Genomic DNA, 19,116 nt, shown 5'->3' with positions numbered 1-19,116 from the left:
ATCATTCTTCCTTTTTCTAATTAACCGTAACCATGCTTTTCAAGTGAATTTCTCTTGCTTGCCCACTAGCAACAGACAAGTTCACAGTTACATTCTCTTCATAATTCAATATAAAAAAATATAGCTTTGTGCCCAAGAAGTCAGGATGTTTTACATACAAAAGTTCAGAGTATGCAGCCAGAACTTTCATTACGCTACACCTCTCTACCCTCAAATTATTAAGCAAACCTTTAACTCATTAAACAAGGAACACACTGCCATTCATCTTTCCCTCCAGGCAATAATGCCAACTTCTCAGCAACTTCTCGCCATCCCAAATAGTTAGTATTTTTGACACTGTCCTTCAGCAGTCAGTTCCAGAGAAGTCAGCTCCTTTGTAGAAGCATCTGAGGAATAGATGTGGTCTGGAAGCCTACAAATTCAATTTTTTTTCAAATGCCATGCCAGCAGGCAAAGATTACTTATAGGCATGATGCATTTCCAGTAAGGGCTGCAAGATCTCTTTTTGACTCAGTTGGTTGCATACAGCAATCAATGCAGCAATGATGTGTATTACAAACTTAGTAGGCTTTAAGAGAGTCCACATTTATTTCACTTTCGAAAATCTGAACATTTTCAGAAAAGCTCAAAGTCCCAGGATGTAGACAGTGCATCTATAAATATGAGAATCATATTAAACCAAGCAAAGCATAAAACGGCACCTGAATGCTGTGCAGGTTCTTGTGTCATTTGCCTACACAAACAAAATGGCCGTTGAATCATTATGGGAATGGAGCTGGGAAGAAAACACACCTGCATTTGGGCTCCATTTCCCCCTTTATTTTTTATTGGGCTGTCACCATCTCTGAACCTGACCTACATCTCAAGGTTGTTATGAGGATAGTATGAGAGGAAGTGCATGTGCATGGATTTGAGGAAGGGAAGTACGGCATTGATGAAACTAATAAAATATAGTCCCAAGTTTGGGTATCTGGGCAGTTCTACCGAATCATCTGGATTTCTGGGATTAACCAGCTAAGAGTGACAAGTTTGTCTGGCTTAAGAGGGGCAACAGGTGGAAGAAGTTCTGTAGAACCTGCAAAGCTTACAAGTTGCTTTGAAAAATGCAAAGCACATGTGGCATTTTAAGAATTTCAGGCCATTCCACCAATTTTTCAAATATAGTGGCACTAGTGACTAAGTCCACCACAGAATGATAAACCCACAAAACTGATTTTACAGTAGAAGAGGCAGAGGACGCAGAAGAACAGGGGGGAAATGGTACAGTTGGAGCTGCCAGGGATGTTAAACCTGCAATCCAAGAATGTAGTCCTGGCATGGAAGAATTAGAAAGAGGAATTTAATTTGTATGTGGAGATTGAAAAAGCAGATAAAGAGGAAGCAGTGAAAATTAAACTGGAGAAGGATAAGTAGAATATTGTGTACAGACATCCCACACATTCAGTGTAGCCTGACTGTGATAATGGTCTGTTTGACGTTCACTGCAACCCAAAAATAATGGAAGAGAGGCGATAAATACTTTTTCCATCCAAAAATCAAGGAACAGGAGACAGTATTGATTGAGAACTGCATCAGCTTAAAGACACTATCAGTCAGTTGCAATTTTAGAGATATTGAAGATATCTGATATTGAAGATTCACTGATAAGGGACCAGACAGTGTGGGATTCAGGACATATGATGATCTAGAGTGGTTGGGGGGGGGGATTTATTTGACTTGGCAACATGCAGAACAAATGAAATATCCCAAGACAGTCAAGAAGTCAAACACCGAAAGTGAAGGCAGTGGAATCTCTGCAAACAATTCAAGAAAAGGGAGAGAAAGGAATCAGAAACAAACAACAGGGGACTCCTTAAGGTGATGTAAATAAGGTGATGCCCATTTTGCCAGCACCTCTGTAGCCTGAGATTACATAATGCCACCCAAGTTTGAGGACTCCATCACAGGAGTCTCCTCTGCACCTTTTGGACTCAGAGTCCCTTTAAAAAGACAAGGCTCCTTTATTTTAACCAGAAGAGGCTTGTAACTGTAGTGACCGGGTTAACCAACCACTGAGCTGAAATCCTATTTAGGTCTAAGTTTGGGGTTGTTCATTGCTGAGGCAACATTTTAACCTGCTTGTACGAGTCTCCAGCCAAAGTCCATGTGGAACTATCCAAGGTACTAACTAACTGAAACAAACTTTCCTTTGTCTTCCTAAAACCTTTGTGTTGCCCTACCAGAACAAGAAGTTCACCCTGCTTTGGGTCTACCATGAGAGAACCTGAATTCCATGGGTTCATAAACCATATGGCTTCATAAACCATTTGTTTAGCAGGGCAGACAAACCAGTTGGCGACATTTATTAGCCCAAAGCAAAGGTATAGATTAAAATGCCATGTGCAGAAATACAGATAATAGCTCCTCAACAATCTGAGATGTTGGCTTCTTATTCAATACTTGGGGGGGGGGGGGGAGACAGGCATATGGTCTTGTGGCTGTCCTGAACCAGTGTTTGGTACAGTAACACAGTGCTTCCCAACCTTTTCCCCCCATCCTAGTTTCCTTCCTGTGCCCTGCCCCCCGATGCAGAAAGATATTGTCATCTTGAGGAGCCCTTGCTGTCAAGATAAATATAGTAGTAGTAGTAGTAGTAGTAGTGGTGGTGGTGGTGGTAGTAGTAGTAGTAATAATAATAATAATATTACTAATAATAATTTATTATTTATTATTTATACCCCACCCATCTGGCTGAGTTTCCCCAGCCACTCTGGGCGACTCCCAATCAAGTGTTAAAAACAATATAGTATTAAATATTAAAAACTTTCCTAAACAGGGCTGCCTTCAGATGTTTTTTAAAAATAAGATAGCTGCTTATTTCCTTGACCACACCCTTACCTGGGAGTAAGACCCACTGAACTCAGTAAGATTTTCTACTGAGTAGACACTGGTGGCAGCCACAAGCAGCTCCAGCTCATCCAGCCCTACCCATTGTCACCCGAACACCACATTTACTTAACCTGTGGGTTCTGGATTGTGGGCTCTAATGGTCAAAATGGAAGCCTCAGAGATCACCCTCTCCTACTGGAAACAAACCAAGACTGCTCCAAGAAAACACACGTGGCAAAAAGGAGCACTAGGCCCTTGCCCCCTTGTGACTGGCCAAGCGGATAGCCAATCAGGATTTTTTAAAAAAACTTTTTTCTTCACTTCTCACTTCCCTCTGTGGCCCCCTAGCCTTATCCTGTAGCCCCCTTGGAATATCTTGGGGGCCCACAAGGGGCCATATGGCCCCCAGCTGGGAAACACTGCAGTAATAGACCGGATGGAAGTGCTGGGAAAATGCTAATGGTTCCTGCAAATAGAGCTCAGGAAACAGGGCCTATATAAGATGTATTTAGTGCCAGTTTGTATATATTTAAGTCTGTCTGTCAGTTGGGGAGAAAGGGAATGAGAGTTCCAGGAAACATGGAACATTTCAATACAAGACATTGGTTGTGTCTTGGAAGTTTAATAGGTCAGGCTATTCACTGGGCATCTTAAAGTCACATGGGAATTCCATCTGGCCAAATCAAAATCATATCCAAATAGGGTTTTCCAATCTCACTCTGGTATTTAAGGTTAGAGGCCACAGACCAAGGAAGCTCTGTTGAATCTGTACTTAAATGTAAAGCGGCTTGAAAAGTAGAGTCCCTTTAAGACTTTTTTTCTAGGGAGACTTCTTAACCAACCCAACAAACTTGACACATCACCAACTTCAGACTTGCAACTGTTGTGTATCAAACCATCTTACCAACTATCTTGTTGGGAAATTCAACGGCCTGCAGACAGGCCAGAGCTATCGTTTCTCTGCAAGATTAAAAATGCATAATCTGTATGTGTACTAGCAACAGCTTGCATGAAAAAGACACAATCGTAGGGAAAAGTACACCAAAGAGACCAGGCCTTTTCTTTATCTCTTTCCTGTTTGATATACAGACACAGTCACAAGCTCTACATGATAGTCATAAGACAGATTAATATACTAGCAGTCCTTGAGCTGTAGAATGAAGCCTGAGAGAGATAACGGATTCATATGCACAATGATAAGCGTATCACCCCACTCCTTGCACGGATCTTGAAATGCTTTCTTAGAATAATCATCAACCAGGTAGTACCTTAGATCAGGGAGCTGCAACAAAATCAAGACTGAAAACATGCAGTCATATAGACAGCAGAGATTTTTCACCCTATATTCTCACACTGAAGTTAGGGCTGGTTTAGATTCAAGCAATTATGTATATTTGTTGCAACTAATAGCTCAGTGAGCATGTAATACTTTTTTGACATTAAAGGATCTCTAAATTTTTATAACTGCACATGTTTAAGAGCAGTGTAGAAATAATACAATATGAAGACAGTGCAAATTTTATCTCTTGCATGTTCTCTTGCTTGAGAATGCCCAGTTCCATGTGTTCCTGAGGCTTACCAAGGAAGCAGGCAGTGTTCAGGAAGTCAGCAGGTGAAAGACTGGTTGGAATAGAGGGCAGACAAGAACAGGACCTTGGATAGCTCCAAGGGGGCCCAGCTACCTGAAGCTCTCTGCTCATAAGACAGCTATGGGAGCATGTTGTCTCAGCAGGAACTGAACCATGATAAGCCCCAGCTCTATGAAGGAACTGGCTGCATGGTTTTAAAGTCCTCACTTCACTTTGTAGTCTTTGACTTCTGCAAGGCTGAGAAGATGGAGCATAAGATTCTTGCAGTACCTCTAAGTTAGATGATGGTGGCAGCACTGTACTCTGACAGGGAGGGCACCAAATAAGCGACTAATGGGTTGCTATTCAAGGAAGCCATCTGAACCTCATACTTAGAGTCCTCCACTATGTAGTGGGCCATGAGATCACAGCAAAGGAAATACATGTTCAGAAAAATGCACTAAAGCCTTTCTTGGACTGTATATCATTTTGGAGTGCAGGTGGGGGGAGACATGTAGAAATCTACCATATCAGAGAAAACTAAGCCAAAACCTTTCTACCTGGCAGATCCATTTTCCACTAAGAAGGAGTTTTGAGGTAAGGGATTGTGGGTTTGGGGTTTTTTAAAAATGCTATTACTCCCAGCAGCCTGAAGGGGTGCAACGCAATATCACTTCAACTATCCAGCAATATTTCTGAGTGTGTCATTTGGCTGCAAACCTCCAGTATGTGGTACCTATTTCAGTTTGTGTGCAAATAAAGGACAAAAATAAGCAACGAAAGACTTTGATATGAGATCCTGGGGGGTGGAACTATGGTATTGCATCAGGAAAGGAGGTTACTGGGGCTCTACAAGAAAATGAAGCTCAACCATAGAGTTTCTGTTACTGACTATAGTGAGCTAATACCATTACAGTCCTGACAACTACTGTATTGATGGTCCTCCCAACCCTGCTCCCTAAATAGAATCTGAGCAAGGTACTTAAATGAATAACACACCCTTTGTTGTCAGCATAGCAGTTCCACAGCAGCTATAAGAATGTGTTGTCCATCTCTTCTTAAAATAGTGGAACGGAATGTTCAATTCACACTCTTTGTCTCCGTTAGCAGCCTCACATGTCCCCATTACCACACTCCACCAGCATCCATGCATCTGCAGTAGGGAACTTGCTGTACCCATGTAAGTTCCCCAGGCAATTCAAATCCCCAATCAAGCAGGGTTCTAAGTCACATGGGGAGCCTCCACAAGTACATCAGGTTCCCTGTTTCAGGAGCTTGCCCTCCAACATGTGGAAGATCGCTGGGGCTGAGGAACAGGGATGTAATGCAGGGGACAGATCCAGCTACTGTATTCTCCCTCTCTCCCTTGTTGCAAGATAAGAATGCCTCAACCAGGGTATTCTTTCCAAGCAATCCATGGGCTAGATGAAAAAATAGAAAAGAAAAAAAAAACAAGCATGAGGGGGCATGACATCATACTCCACAATGGCAGGATGTACCAAAGCAAAACGCCTGCTTGAGCATGCACACATCTCACCACGGCAAAGGTACCCCAATGGAAATCAAGCACACAAGTAAATCTGTCTTCTCAGATCAGAGTTCAGGCTCCTTGGGTTTCTTCATCTCTCCTGCAACAGCTGTACATTCGGTGCAGACTTCCTGGGAGTTCCCCCAGGCTGACAGGGCGACTGTCAAATTAGTTCCTTTGTAGCTGCACTTTTTCTTTCCCTTGCTGACACGCTAACACCTTGGAGGTGAAACTAAGTGTACTGTACAAATTGGGAAACCTAAAAAACAACAAAGGACTTCAATCATAGGACTTGTAGTCAGGCTCAAATTATAGGAGATCTGACAGGCTCGGTTTCTATTCTTCAGGCTTGCTGCACTGTTGGTTTATTCAAAGATCCTGAAGACAGAGGCGGCCTCCTCCCTCCCTTCTCTTCCACCAACTTCACATGGTCTGTTAATAAATTGATACTCTCTGCCGTACCAAGAAGAAAAGATGCTGGAATCCAGGAAACAGAGAAATTAAAGCCAGACTCGAAGGGACATTAGTTATTGCAGAATCAAACTTTGAACAAAAGAGGAGCTTTTTCTAAATAAGCACATTATAACTGAAATACCTTTATCACTAGCAGGACTCAACTTGCAAATAAGCCAATACTATAGGCATGTATAGGACCAGCAGAGCTTGAATCCTGGGAAGACAAAGGCCTTATGGGTGGTTGGTCCCAAAGTCTCAGCCATGGATCAGTCATCTGTTCTGGATGGGGTTGCATTCTCTCTGAAGGAGCAGGTCTACAGTCTAGGAGTGATCATTAATCTATCTCTAGAGGACCAAGCGACCATTGTAGCTAGGAGTGGGTTCCACCAGCTCTGGCTGGTACACCAACAGCAACTATTCCCGAACCATCATGGATGGCATACAATGGTCTACACCATTTGCTATTGGGCAAGGTTTAAGGTTCATGAGTTCATTCACAAAGCCCTAAACAACTTGGACTTAAAGCGCCCTAAGGACCACCTGAACCCTAATGTTCCACCAGGATCACTGAGATCCTGTGATGGGGCAGCAAGCATCAGTACCTTCTTTTAGACGTCGCTTAGAAACGTCGCTTATTTAGAGGTACTTTGAAATGTGCATTTTCTTTTACCCAACTAGTATTTGTGGAGGGTTTTTTTAAATTGATGTTTCTATTGTTGCAATTTCTGTTTGAGCACACCACCTTGTACTTTTACAAAAGGGTAGATTATAAGCAAGCAAACAGAAATTCTATGAGGACAGAATGGTCATGATAGCACAGATAAAGAAGCTATGTGGGTCTAGTTTTATGAGGAACAGAGGGCATGCGGGCGAGGATAGCAGAACTCTCCTCCACGTGTGGTTTACCCTCCTGAAACTTGTTCCCCAAGGTGATTTTTCTCTGATATGGGAACTGTGCCTGGCTAGTTTGAAATCACCACGGTGGATAGAAAATAACCGCTCTTGTTAAGAGTCAGTGTATCAAGTCCCCATGAGAATTTCTTTGGCTTTTTTGGCCAAGTCAAACCCACCTGTCCTCAACTTGACATTATATTTAGTGTCAGGTGTGGGGAAAATTAAGGCAGGGCTTAGAGAAAAGGAGATTTTCACAGAGCAATCCTCAGATTGCCAATGCTTTGCGTACTGTTTTGCCTACTGGGCTACAATAGATTTCAAACTATACAGGCATTTTGACCTTCACCTTTTCCAGAAATGTTGCAAACAGATGTTCAGCAGGAAAATAAGGTTCATGGCACTAGAAGGAATGCTGAACTACCCAAGAGGTGAAGGTGAAATATGAAGTATGAATTAAAATGGGCTTCCACTATAATAGTTTGGTATTTATCATTGTCTCAGTAGGACCACTGATGCACAGAGTGCTGCATCTCCCTCTTAACCTTTGGTAGAACAGGTCTGACAACAGTTCAGAAGCAAAACAAATTGCAGTTACTGGGTTTTAAACATGTGAGATTGACTGTGAGCTATGACTGTCTAAGACCTGGTCTGTCTCTGTTCCCTTGTTTGTTTTCCGTGTGTGTGTGTGTGTGTGTGTGTGTGTTGATTATCCTTGTAAGACACTGCTAAGTGCCAAATGCTTAAAAAACAAAACAGAACAGGTAAAAAATTAGTGTGGGCTAGCATAGGTTGGAAAGAGGTAATAAAAGAGAGGGGAAAGAGTTTGTGGCCCATCTCTAGTGAGATAAAGTCTCTCCCTTTGCAAAGGCAGGCTTCTGTTTGAAGCAATACAGAGCAGAGAATAGGGGTGGCCAACCCCTAGGCTCAGGGGTCAGTTAATGCCCCCCCCCCCGCACTAATTTAAATTCCACTCAAAACCCCTTTTGGCAGTGGGACAATAAAAGGTGAAGTGGGCAGTAGCACTGGATTCAGCAGAGATATTTAAACCTCTCCATCAACCCAGCACCCTGATAGGGATGCAAATCATCCTCTCCCCTTAGGTAAAATAATAATAAGCCACCAATGATGTAGAAGATATTAAGAAAGAATACCTATTCTTTTCTTTCTTTCTCTTTCTCTTTCATGAAGGGAAGGGATCTCAGGGTTTACCTTTCATCTTTCTTATTCTTGCTCAGTTGGAAGTATATCCTGTTCCAAGTGCATTTAGAGCTAAATATCCACAACCAAATATCTGAATACGTAATCTCAAGAAAAGGTTTGACTAGGAATTGCAGTGATCATGTTCCAACCCAGAGAGACAAGTTTTTTAAAAAGGAGGAAGATTACAGTATTGTCTTAGTTATGTATTCCTTTCCCTCCAGGAAAAAAAATGATCACAATCATTATCCGTAACAGGGAGCTGGGGGTGGGCGGAGGGAAAGATGTGAACTAAGGCATGCCCCTGACCCAACTCTTGCAATAATAAAATGTAAGGCACTTGGCATTACAGAGTAGAAATTGCCCATAAAAATTTACAAGCCACACACTCGAGAGAGAGAAATCTATCGCCCCTGAGGCATGTGCATGCATTTTATCTTCATCCATGCCACTGACCCATTTACAGCTCTCCTCAAAGACATGGATTTCCCTTATGCTACTAGTGTGATATTTATTTCCCCTGACAAGACTGCAGTTACTGCTACACAGAGAGACAGAGAAAGAGAGAGTAGGAACCTGCCTCCTGCTCTGGATAGATGCACAAACCCCATTCAAAAACAAGAGTGTTTTCCCAGGTCAAATTTCATCTGAGCTGTAACTATGGACGCCTAACAGCATCCTCAGATGAGAATTCCCAACACAGGATCAAAGTGTCAGAACCGAGGCAGATCTGACAGGAATCTGCAGATCACTTTAAAAATGGAAAGTGCCCATGTTTAAGGACTATCCTCTAGTTTATCCATGGAGGAAAAGTTGTACCAGTAAGAAGCTCCATACTTTACACAGTCCTCGTCTTCTCTACAACATGCACATCAAGCGGGTGGATATGTGCATTTATTTTTACTTTGTTATTTATTAAAATAATTGTATACTGCCCTTCATTTGAAGATCACAGGGCAGTTCACAACATAAAAATACAAAATGAGAACCCAAAATACATAATAAAAACAAAAACAAACCAATAAAAAACCAACTCACAAACACATTTAAAAGGGCACAGAATGTTAATCAGTCCAAGGCCCGGTTACAGAGAATTTTTTTCGCCTGGCACTTAAAGATATGTAATGAAGGTGAACCTCACTAGGGAGAACACCCTACAAGCAGGGAGCTACTACAGAAAAGGTCCGTTCTCGTGCTGCCACCCTCCTGACTACTCATGGGGGAGGCACACAAAGAAGGACTTTAGATTATGACTGCAGGTTCTGGGTCAGTTCATAAAGGGAGTGTTGGTTATTGAAGTATTGTGGTCCTCAGCCATTTAAGGCTTTATAGGTCAAAACCAGTGCTTTGAATTGTGCCTGGAAACTAATTGGCTGCCAGGGCAGTCAAGTCAGGATCAGTGTAATATGCTCAAACTATTTTGCCCTGGTGAGCATCCTGGCTGCCAAATTCTGCTCCAGCAACCGTATGTTTAACGTATTGCAGTAATCTAACCCCCGTCATTCATACACATTAGTCACAGAACACACTAGCATGATCCCACACATTATAAAGCTATTTGCTGTGTGTAAGCAAGTGTTATTGTGGTGTCAAATTATTTACAGTAAACATATAAAGCATAGAAAACCCTTCAAAGCACCGGTGGCTGAAAATGTGTGCTGGTAAGGGGTGAGAAATCATTTTTTCAACTAGTTTATCTTGGAAATACTTTCTGTGCACATCTGTCTGAGTGCATGAACTTGTACACATCTGTTTGCTTGATTGTTATCACCTCAAAACATTGTTCTTAATTATTACAATATATCCTGATCTACCTTCACTCTATTCTGTACGCGTCAAAAATTTGTTTACTACAATCAATTGTAGAGAACAGCTCCAGCAGCTACTATAATGGAAGACCACTATGATGTGTCATCAACAGACATGCACTACTGTGGCAGAAAGGTAAAAGGACCCCTGGATGGTTAAGTCCAGTCAAAGGCGACTATGGGGTTGCGGCACTCATCTCGCTTTCAGGCCAAGGGAGCTGGCGTTTGTCCACAGACAGTTTTCCAGGTCATGTGGCCAGCATGACTAAACTGCTACTGGCACACAGAGGACCGTGACAAGTGCCAGAGCACATGGAAACGCCATTTACCTTCCCGCCGCAGCGGTACCTGTTTATCTACTTGCACTGGCGTGCTTTCGAACTGCTAGGTTGGCCGGACCTGGGACAGGGCAACAGAGCTCACCCCGTAGCGGGGATTTGAACTGTCAACCTTCCAATCAGCAAGCCCAAGAGGCTCAGTGGTTTAGACCACAGCGCCACCCGCGTCCCTACAGTTTGAAAGTATGTCAGTGCAAGTAAATAGGTACCGCTGCGATCCGCCCTGGTTGCATTTGGCCTCTTCCCACATGTATCTCTTAACTTATCTAAGATGCCAAACTGTAAGCAACTCAGTTTGGAGGTCCAGTAGTGCTTGAAGCTGCTTACAGGTGAGCAGGGTAGATTCTTTGTGGTTTTTGAAAGCAAACACCTTTTAAGCACTAGCAGAGGAGGCAACAAGTAAACTACAAGATGGTACTTTTAAAAGAGTATTTGAAAAAAATGATAGAAAGACCACAGTCACTTTTTTTTACTGGCAAGCTTCCATTTAAAGAAACAAATGTGAAGGGTTTGATGAAAGACAATTAAATGGTTATAGAAAACTCACCCAGTCTCCAGCTGCTGTTGGACTATTTTATCTCCGTTCAAGCACTGTTCAGACACTAGAAGGAGAAAAATGAGAGTGAGAAATGGGAGGAGAAAATGTAATGCTGCCTTTGCAAAGAACAGAATTGTGTCTCCTGCAAAAGTTGTCACTGTTAATATGCCTCTCATTTCTTCATAAGATCTGGGATTACCTATGTTATCTGAACATTGCAAAGCAGTGATGGGAAACCTCTGGTCTGTGGGCTTAATTAGCCCCTCTAGGTTTCTCTCCATTTGACCCATGAGATCATTTTGGCCAAGTCACACCTGACATCATCGTCAGGACTTCAGAGCAACAAGCAGGACTTTGTGCAAACAATGACCATCAGCTGATGGTCAGGGTTTTCATGGAGCCAAGTGCAGCCTTTGAAGGAAGTCATCTGACATCATTTTGGCATCAGGTGATTGACAGGAAGGCAGTCTCACTCACATGTGATAGGGGAGACAAGGATCTGGTCCAATGGCCAGAGCCAGTTCCCTACCCCTGCTTCAAACTGTAAGCAGCTCCGTGCAATATGTGGCAATTATGTATTTACCATAGAGACCCTGAATTCCTGGTAGTAAACCTGAAGAGTCTGAAAAATAAATATATCAAACATCCAGGTACATACATTGGGAAGCCATGAGCCAATCTCATCTCCCAAGCACATAATTACTTAAGGAAGTACACCTGTCATTCACCCTTCAGACATTTGTTACATGAAACGCTGATGAAACCAGTATACCCACAATAATGCTATAACTACGTCCTGAACAATTGTGTATTTACTACAACCAAGAAAATTCCCTTGTGGGGTATAAATATGCATCTTTTCACTGACAAAAATGAATGAAACAGCAGCATTTTCTTCAGTCAGCCAACCACTGTGCATTCAAACTTATTTATGAAAATAATAGAAGTATGTATTTACTAGATCCAATCTTGGGAAAACAATCCACCGCTCAGGAAATGAAATGGATACTTTTTCTGGCCTGCACAAGGAATTATTAAACACATTCTAATTTTAGAGCCATCTGTTCTGCGTGCCATTATCTTCTCATTATATACATTAACTTCACCACTGCTGCTCCAGCAGAGACACCAAAGTTCTGGAAGGCAACATTTGGCCTGCGGAGTTCATTACAGACCCAGATGTGAAAGCCACAAAGGTTTGGTCTTGGACCTTGAAGGATAGCTTAGAAGTCAACCCTTCCGTCTGCAGCCTGTGTAAGTTTAACAACAACTTGATTGAAACAGTGTAAATAGCATGCTACAATGGCCTGCTTCTCACATTAGTGAGCTTCTTGCAGAAGGAAAGAAGAGCATTTGAACAAGGGCAAGGAAGAAAACCTGCCCCCTTTAGCCAGGCTGCACATCTTCATTCTGTCTGTGCAAAGACTCAATGTGTCTTTGCACAGACATAATGTCTGTGCAAATACAGCTCTAAAAGAGCCACTGTTCTAAGCCTGCAACTTACGTGGGGGGGGGGGTTTACATTCCAGGAATTGACAATATCATGTCTAGTCAAAACACATCAGGTGCAATGGCGGGTGGGATTGCCAAAGCCTTTTTTTCCTGAACACCTGCTCCCTTTTTAATTTTGTCAAGTGCATCAAGCTGAATGCACCCTAGTTAAATGTGTGCAAATTGTGGCTTACTGTTTTTACAAACAACCAGGGCAGTGTAGATTTTCCACCAAGAAGTCTTCAGCCTTAAAGGTTAATTTGATATGACCTCTTGGATATAATGCTTTGTTAAAGGAGAAAAGCTTGCTTTCATCTTTTCATCCTCCCCAAGTGCAACCATGACCTGTACACCTTTCTCTGCACATTTCCTGCATATCTCCTCCCATTTACAGAGAATCATTTAATCAGTGCAAATTCATGCAAAGCTAATAAGAACCCTATTTGGGTCAAAAGAGTGTATTTTTGTTCTAGCTGTGGAATCCAAGGCTATTTAAACTGAGCTCTGGATTTCTGTGGACTACGCAAATGAGGGAGAGGTTTTGGTATCAACCCAAACTAAGAGGAACAATTATTAATTGATTGATTAGATTAGTCTTCATTTGCCACACCAACTCAAAGTGACATACAATGCTTTAAGCAAGCTTACATTAAAATCAGCATTAAAAAAATCTAAAAGGCAATTCTATTTTAAAATGAACAGCATACATTAAAACATCCCACTCATGCAAAAAGGCTATAGATATTCAAAAGCCAAAGGCCTGATAAAAAAAAGGAATGAGGGAACCACCACAGAAAAGGTCTGTTCTTGTGTTCTCACCCACCAGATCCCCCTTGGAGGGAGGCACACAAAAAAGGGCCTCAGATTACCATCGCAAAATCCTGGGTCAGTTAATTTAGGGAGAGGAAGTCTTTGGGGTATTGTGTCCTGAGCCACAAGGAAGAGAAGAAGAGTCTGGATTTGATATCCTGCTTTATCACTACCCTAAGGAGTCTCAAAGCGGCTAACATTCTCCTTTCCCTTCCTCCTCCACAACAAACACTCTGTGAGGTGAGTGGGGCTGAGAGACTTCAAAGAAGTGTGACTGGCCCAAGGTCACCCAGCAGCTGCATGTGAAGGAGCGGAGATGCGAACCCGGTTCACCAGATTACAAGACTACAGTGGTACCTCTGGTTGCAGGCCCATTCACAACATGAAAAGAGCGCAACCCGCAGTGGTGCGTCTGCACACACGCGGGTTGTGATTTGCCACTTCTGCGCATGTGTGTGACATCATTTTACGCTTCTGTGCATGCGCGAGCTGCAAAACCCAGAAGTAACCCTTTCCGGTACTTCTGGGTCGCCGCGGGACGTAACCTGAAAGAACGTAACATGAAGCGGATGTAACATGAGGTATGACTGTACCGCTCTTAACCACTACACCACACTGGCTCAAAACCAGGACTTTGAATTGGGCCTGTAACCAAACTGGTACCAGGTGCAGTTGGGCCGCGTCGCATATAATGCATTGAAGTAAGCTAGTCTGGAGGTTACCAAAGCGTAAACAAAAGAAGTTAGGCTACCCCTCTCTAGATAGTGGCTGGGCCACCAACCCAAATTGATGGAAGCCACTCTGTGCCACTGAGGTTCCAGAAATACCCCAAGCTATGTACCTGCTCCTTCAGAGGGAGTGAAACCTCAGGCTACTGCTTCCAAAATGCCACAAGACAGAACTGCAGTTCTTTGGGTGGCATCTTCTCTGTCAGGGATGACTAACCTCTTTCAGCCCGAGGGCTGTATTCACTCTTGGCCGACACTCCTGTGGGCACATGCCGGCAGTGGGTGTGGCCACCCCTCGCTCTACTACACTGCACAGTCACACAGCCTTCCTCCCCCCTCAGCTGATCCATGTTGAGAATGGTAGCTATCATTCCTTCTTCACTCATCAAATGATCGAGCTCATGACCAGGGTGGGGGCAATTTGCATCCTGTCAGGGTACTGGGCAGGGCAGACGTTCTTACTCCTCTCCATCTACTGCAGTGATAGGTTTGCTGCTACCAGAGTCAGTGTATCTCTGGAAGACCAGAAATATTTGCTTGGGGGCTGGATGAGGTCCCCTATCTGAGGTTAGCTATGAATCAAGAATTCTGTCGCAGGAGCTGTACCAGTATACTTTATCTGCACCTATTTTATAAACCGTACACGCCTGCAGGAGAATAAATACATAAATAACCTTATTATCTGCTGGCTACTACACAATACCTTATTAGCATGATATTTAATTCAAGTGGCTACATCTTTCCAGTCAATTAGAGACACTTTTGAATTACAAAAGGCAGTGCAGTGTAGTCTGAGCCCTAAACAAGTCAAAATCCTGCACTATAGTAACACAAAAATCTGCAAAATTCATTCTGCAATCTTTCCACATATATTTGCTCTGCATAATTTATTCTACTTTTGCTAATCTTAAAAAAACGGCCCAAAATATTTATGTTCCTAACACTTTGGCACTGGAAATCTTATTCAGTCTCACCTTGGGCTTCTGAAATTGCACTAGCCTTTGCCTGCACACACTGAAGTTTATTTTGTAGCCATAGAGCAAGTATGGCAAACTGTGGCCCGGCAGATGTTGCTGAACTAGAACTCCCATCACCCTCAGCAAGCATGACCAAGGATTATAGGAACTGAAGTTCAGCAACCTTCAGAGGGCCAAAGGTTCCCTACACCTGCCATAATAGCTAGAAATTTGCTTTAAAACATGGGCATAGCCAGGATTTATTTGGAGGAGGGCAGGCATTATTTTGGGTGCGGGAAGCATTACACTTGGGGGGGGCGCAGAACACAATTGGTCAGTTAAATATTTTTATTTATTTACCTGTTTTAGGAGGGTACCTGCCCCCTCCAGCCCCCTGGCTACTCCCATGCTTGAAACTAAAACAATTCTCAGAATGCACCAAGTTCTGCATGTGCACATACTCTTAAAACTCCACCCCACCTATAAATGCCAGTCGGTTAAAACAGCAAGCAACAGAGAAAGAAATAACAAACAAAGCCAAGAACAGACAAGAGCAAAAGGGGCAGGGGCAGTGCAAATAATTATCTGATCAATGGCAAAGCCAGCCATTCTTGATATTCCAGTTCTCCACCTCTAGAAGCAAAGCCTGCCAACTGTTTTCTAAATAAACATAGCAACATACACTGCAAGGACAAATCCTCAAAACACACTTGTAACAACATTTCTTTAACACAACAGCAGCCGCAGAAGAATGATTAATGCAGTGCCGCAGACACAGCAGTCCATCTATAGGACCTTAATAAAAGTTCAGGAAGTGGCAATGGCAAGTTAAACAGGTAGTATCTTGGAGAAAACACGTTCCTTCTTGTGAAACCTCTTTCTGGGGTTTGGTTTTGCTTTGTTGCTGTTCTCATTTTACTGTGACATCTTGAATCCTCTTATATGTTTATTGTGACATTTTTATTTAACTCGCAATAAATGGCTTCCAAGTGGAAATCCACACGATCAAGTCTTGGTTGTAATTGTGGCCAGCAGTTTTACGCACAGGCAAAAACAAGAACTCTTGCCATACAAACGACTACAATTCAGCCAGCATGTCACCTTCCACCTGACCCTTTTTGACTCCTTATTCCTCATGAGCATCTCAGTTTCAACAAGCCTCTTAACAACAAAGGGGGATGGGGCGAAAGGCACATGGCAAAATCACATCACGGTATTCTGCTAATGAAGACCTTGAACAACACTGCCTCTAGCGAAGTTGTACTAGCACTCATACAGTGAAACTCAAATATACACAGTAATATTAATGAAACCACTCGTCGAGGTAATTCTTCGTGTTACATATACAACAGCCTAGCTCAAGAGTCGCCAATGTGGTGCCCTGATGATGACAGGACCTTGTCATTTCCAGCACCACTGCTCTGGAACAACCTCCTGAGAGAGGCTTGCTTAGCCCCAGCACTGTTAAAGTTTTGTCATTGGCTAAGAAGCAATACAGTGGTACCTCGGGTTAAAATCATGCTCCAGCAGCAGGAGGCCCCATTAGCTAAAGTGGTGCTTCAGGTTAAGAACAGTTTCAGGTTAAGAACGGACCTCCAGAACGAATTAAGTACTTAACCCGAGGTACCACTGTACAAGGCAACTTCAGGCCAGGGTTTTTGTACTGTGTGATGGGGTATGCTTTGATTGCGATGTGGCACTCAATCTGGGTTGTGTTTGATTGCTGCTTTGGTTTTAATGTGGTTTGTTGCTGTTTGTACTTTCGTGGGGTTGTTTTTTTTAAAAAAAAATGTTAATGTTAACCACTTTTGATAAAACAAAAGCGGGATATAAATGAACAGACACTCAGTGTTCAAAATCAGCCAGGCGCCTTTTGCACCCGACATCTCCACCATCTGGAGGTGCATGCCTGGGGATCATTGGATCTGGACTGTATTCACACACCAATATGACACCCTGTTGAATTCTATCAGTTGCATTTCATCAACACAATCAGAATGAATTTAAGTTAGCAAAGTGCTTTTGTGAGCAACCTGAGCAAGAGCGGCAAACAACGCTATAGCTAACTGTTACAGCTTGTCTTCACTTACCCCACCCCACTGCCCTGCTCACAGTTGTGAAGAATATTGTTACATTATGAATGGTCCATGTCACCATTAAGAAAAGGAGACACCCCAAAGAAACAGTCCTGGTGCTATTTTTGGCTTCATTCCAGGGAGGAGGAGGAGGAGGAGTGGAGTTTGGATTTGATATCCCACTTTATCACTACCCCAAGGAGTCTCAAAGTGGCTAACATTCTCCTTTCCCTTCCTCCCCCACAACAAACACTCTGTGAGGTGAGTGGGTCTGAGAGACTTCAGAGAAGGGTGACTAGCCCAAGGTCACCCAGCAGCTGCATGTGGAGGAGCGGGGAAGCGAACTCAGTTCACCAGATTACGAGTCTACTGCTCTTAACCACTACACCACACTGGCATTCATGACCCAAGTTCAATATCACCTGTTTCTACTGACTTTTTATGATCCCAAACTAATTAATCTGCTTTGTCCAGAGTTGGCAGTTTACTTGGAAGAGCAATGAAAGCCCTTTTCCAAAGCACTGCCCTATTTGTGAATTCACCGAAGAGAACCGAGTCCTCGTGGGTGCATTTGCTGTGCTCAAGTGGGTTCAAAGCCTTGCAATCTTGCACCCATAAAACATGAAGCATCCCACTGGAAAGCAATTGTGTTGAAAGAGATACCTTATCCAACATGACTCAGTGTTTAAAGTGTAGCTAGTAGAGGAGTGCTTTTGTAGCTAGTAGAGGAGACAGAATCTTGATCCAGTGTAAGCTATATGAGATATATTCACCCCTCAAAGGTGAAGAAGAAAAAAGATTCTGCAGTTCAATTCTATTTTAGAATTAAGGAAAAGATAAAACAAGTCTCCATGAAACCACATGGGTAAGCAGCTCAGCTGCACAGGTGTGATCTCCTAGAAATTGCACTGAACTGCTTCAAAATCCTGCTATTCCTGCTTTTGCACTCTTGAATCCACCTGCCTAACTGGTAATAGGGCAAAGTACAAAGCTCAGTGGGAGACAGACTTTTGAGCGCGTTAAGTTTAGACAGAGATGGAGAACCTGTAGCCCCCTCTATGTTGTAAGTATGTCTCCCACCAACCTCAGCCAGCAGTTTCCATGGAGGGCCACAGCTTCCCCATTCCTGGCTGGAAAAATACCTTGAAATGCTTTTCTATTAGGGAAGGAAAATGCACTAGATCACATGGTTTCTCTTGGTGGAATTTCTCCACAAGCTAGAATTAGCCCTGGAGCTGACCTTGACACACAAGACATCTGCAGAGGCATCTATTATATTCAAGACTATGTGGGTTGGGGAATAGAAAGGCCAGCCTTCCCTCTCAGGAAGGGCAGGTGGCACATCAAAGGAAATGTTGCTGCAAGATCCATGGTTCTGATCTAGCAAAGGAAGGCTATGAACAGACTGTTAGATTGTTGGAGACCATCTTGCCTGTGAGTCCTGGAAGACCTGCTCCTTGTCTTGCAGGCATTTTCCACCAGGCCTGGGAGGGCAGGGCCCTGACTGACTCCAGCTACGAAAGCTGAGGCTGCTGATCAGACTCTTAGGTGTTGTTTTGGGGATTTTGTCGGGGAGAGGCTGTTGCCACTATTGATATATATATATATTGTATCTTCATTTTAGATCTTATGATTTATGTGGAAATTATTCAGTTTGGTTGTGTATTTTTGAGGTTTTATTTATGACGACTTTTGTTATGTTGTGTCTATGTGTTTTTTCCATGTTGTAAGCGGCCTAGAGGATGGTTTGGACTATGGAAAAGCAGCATACAAATAAAATTATGTATGAATATATGTTAAGAGCTAGGGCAGTAGGAAATAACTGAGTAGGAATGAGCTCCTAGACAACTGAAAGCAAGAT

The 19,116-nt window shown here is 42.9% G+C and overlaps 1 protein-coding gene and 1 long non-coding RNA gene across 10 annotated transcripts in view; one reads left to right on the top strand and one right to left on the bottom strand.

Moving 5' to 3' along the window:
• Nucleotides 1-19,116, top strand: part of LOC309345236 — a 278,649-nt gene that overhangs the window by 117,122 nt on the left and 142,411 nt on the right. The gene's annotated exons all lie outside the window — the stretch shown is intronic.
• The window catches only part of EPB41L1 (erythrocyte membrane protein band 4.1 like 1), a 179,656-nt gene that overhangs the window by 143,545 nt on the left and 16,995 nt on the right, over nucleotides 1-19,116 (bottom strand). For all 9 annotated transcript variants that reach the window (XM_081867441.1, XM_081867437.1, XM_081867442.1 and 6 more), the window contains exon 2: nucleotides 11,205-11,259. The gene's annotated coding sequence lies outside the window, so the exon portion shown is untranslated. The remainder of the gene's footprint in view (nucleotides 1-11,204; nucleotides 11,260-19,116) is intronic.

Source organism: Podarcis erhardii, assembly GCF_964252035.2.
Source record: "Podarcis erhardii genome assembly, chromosome: 6".
NCBI lineage: Eukaryota > Metazoa > Chordata > Lepidosauria > Squamata > Lacertidae > Podarcis > Podarcis erhardii.
Note: the sequence above shows the minus strand (reverse complement) of the source record. Positions and strands in the feature narration are given on the sequence as shown.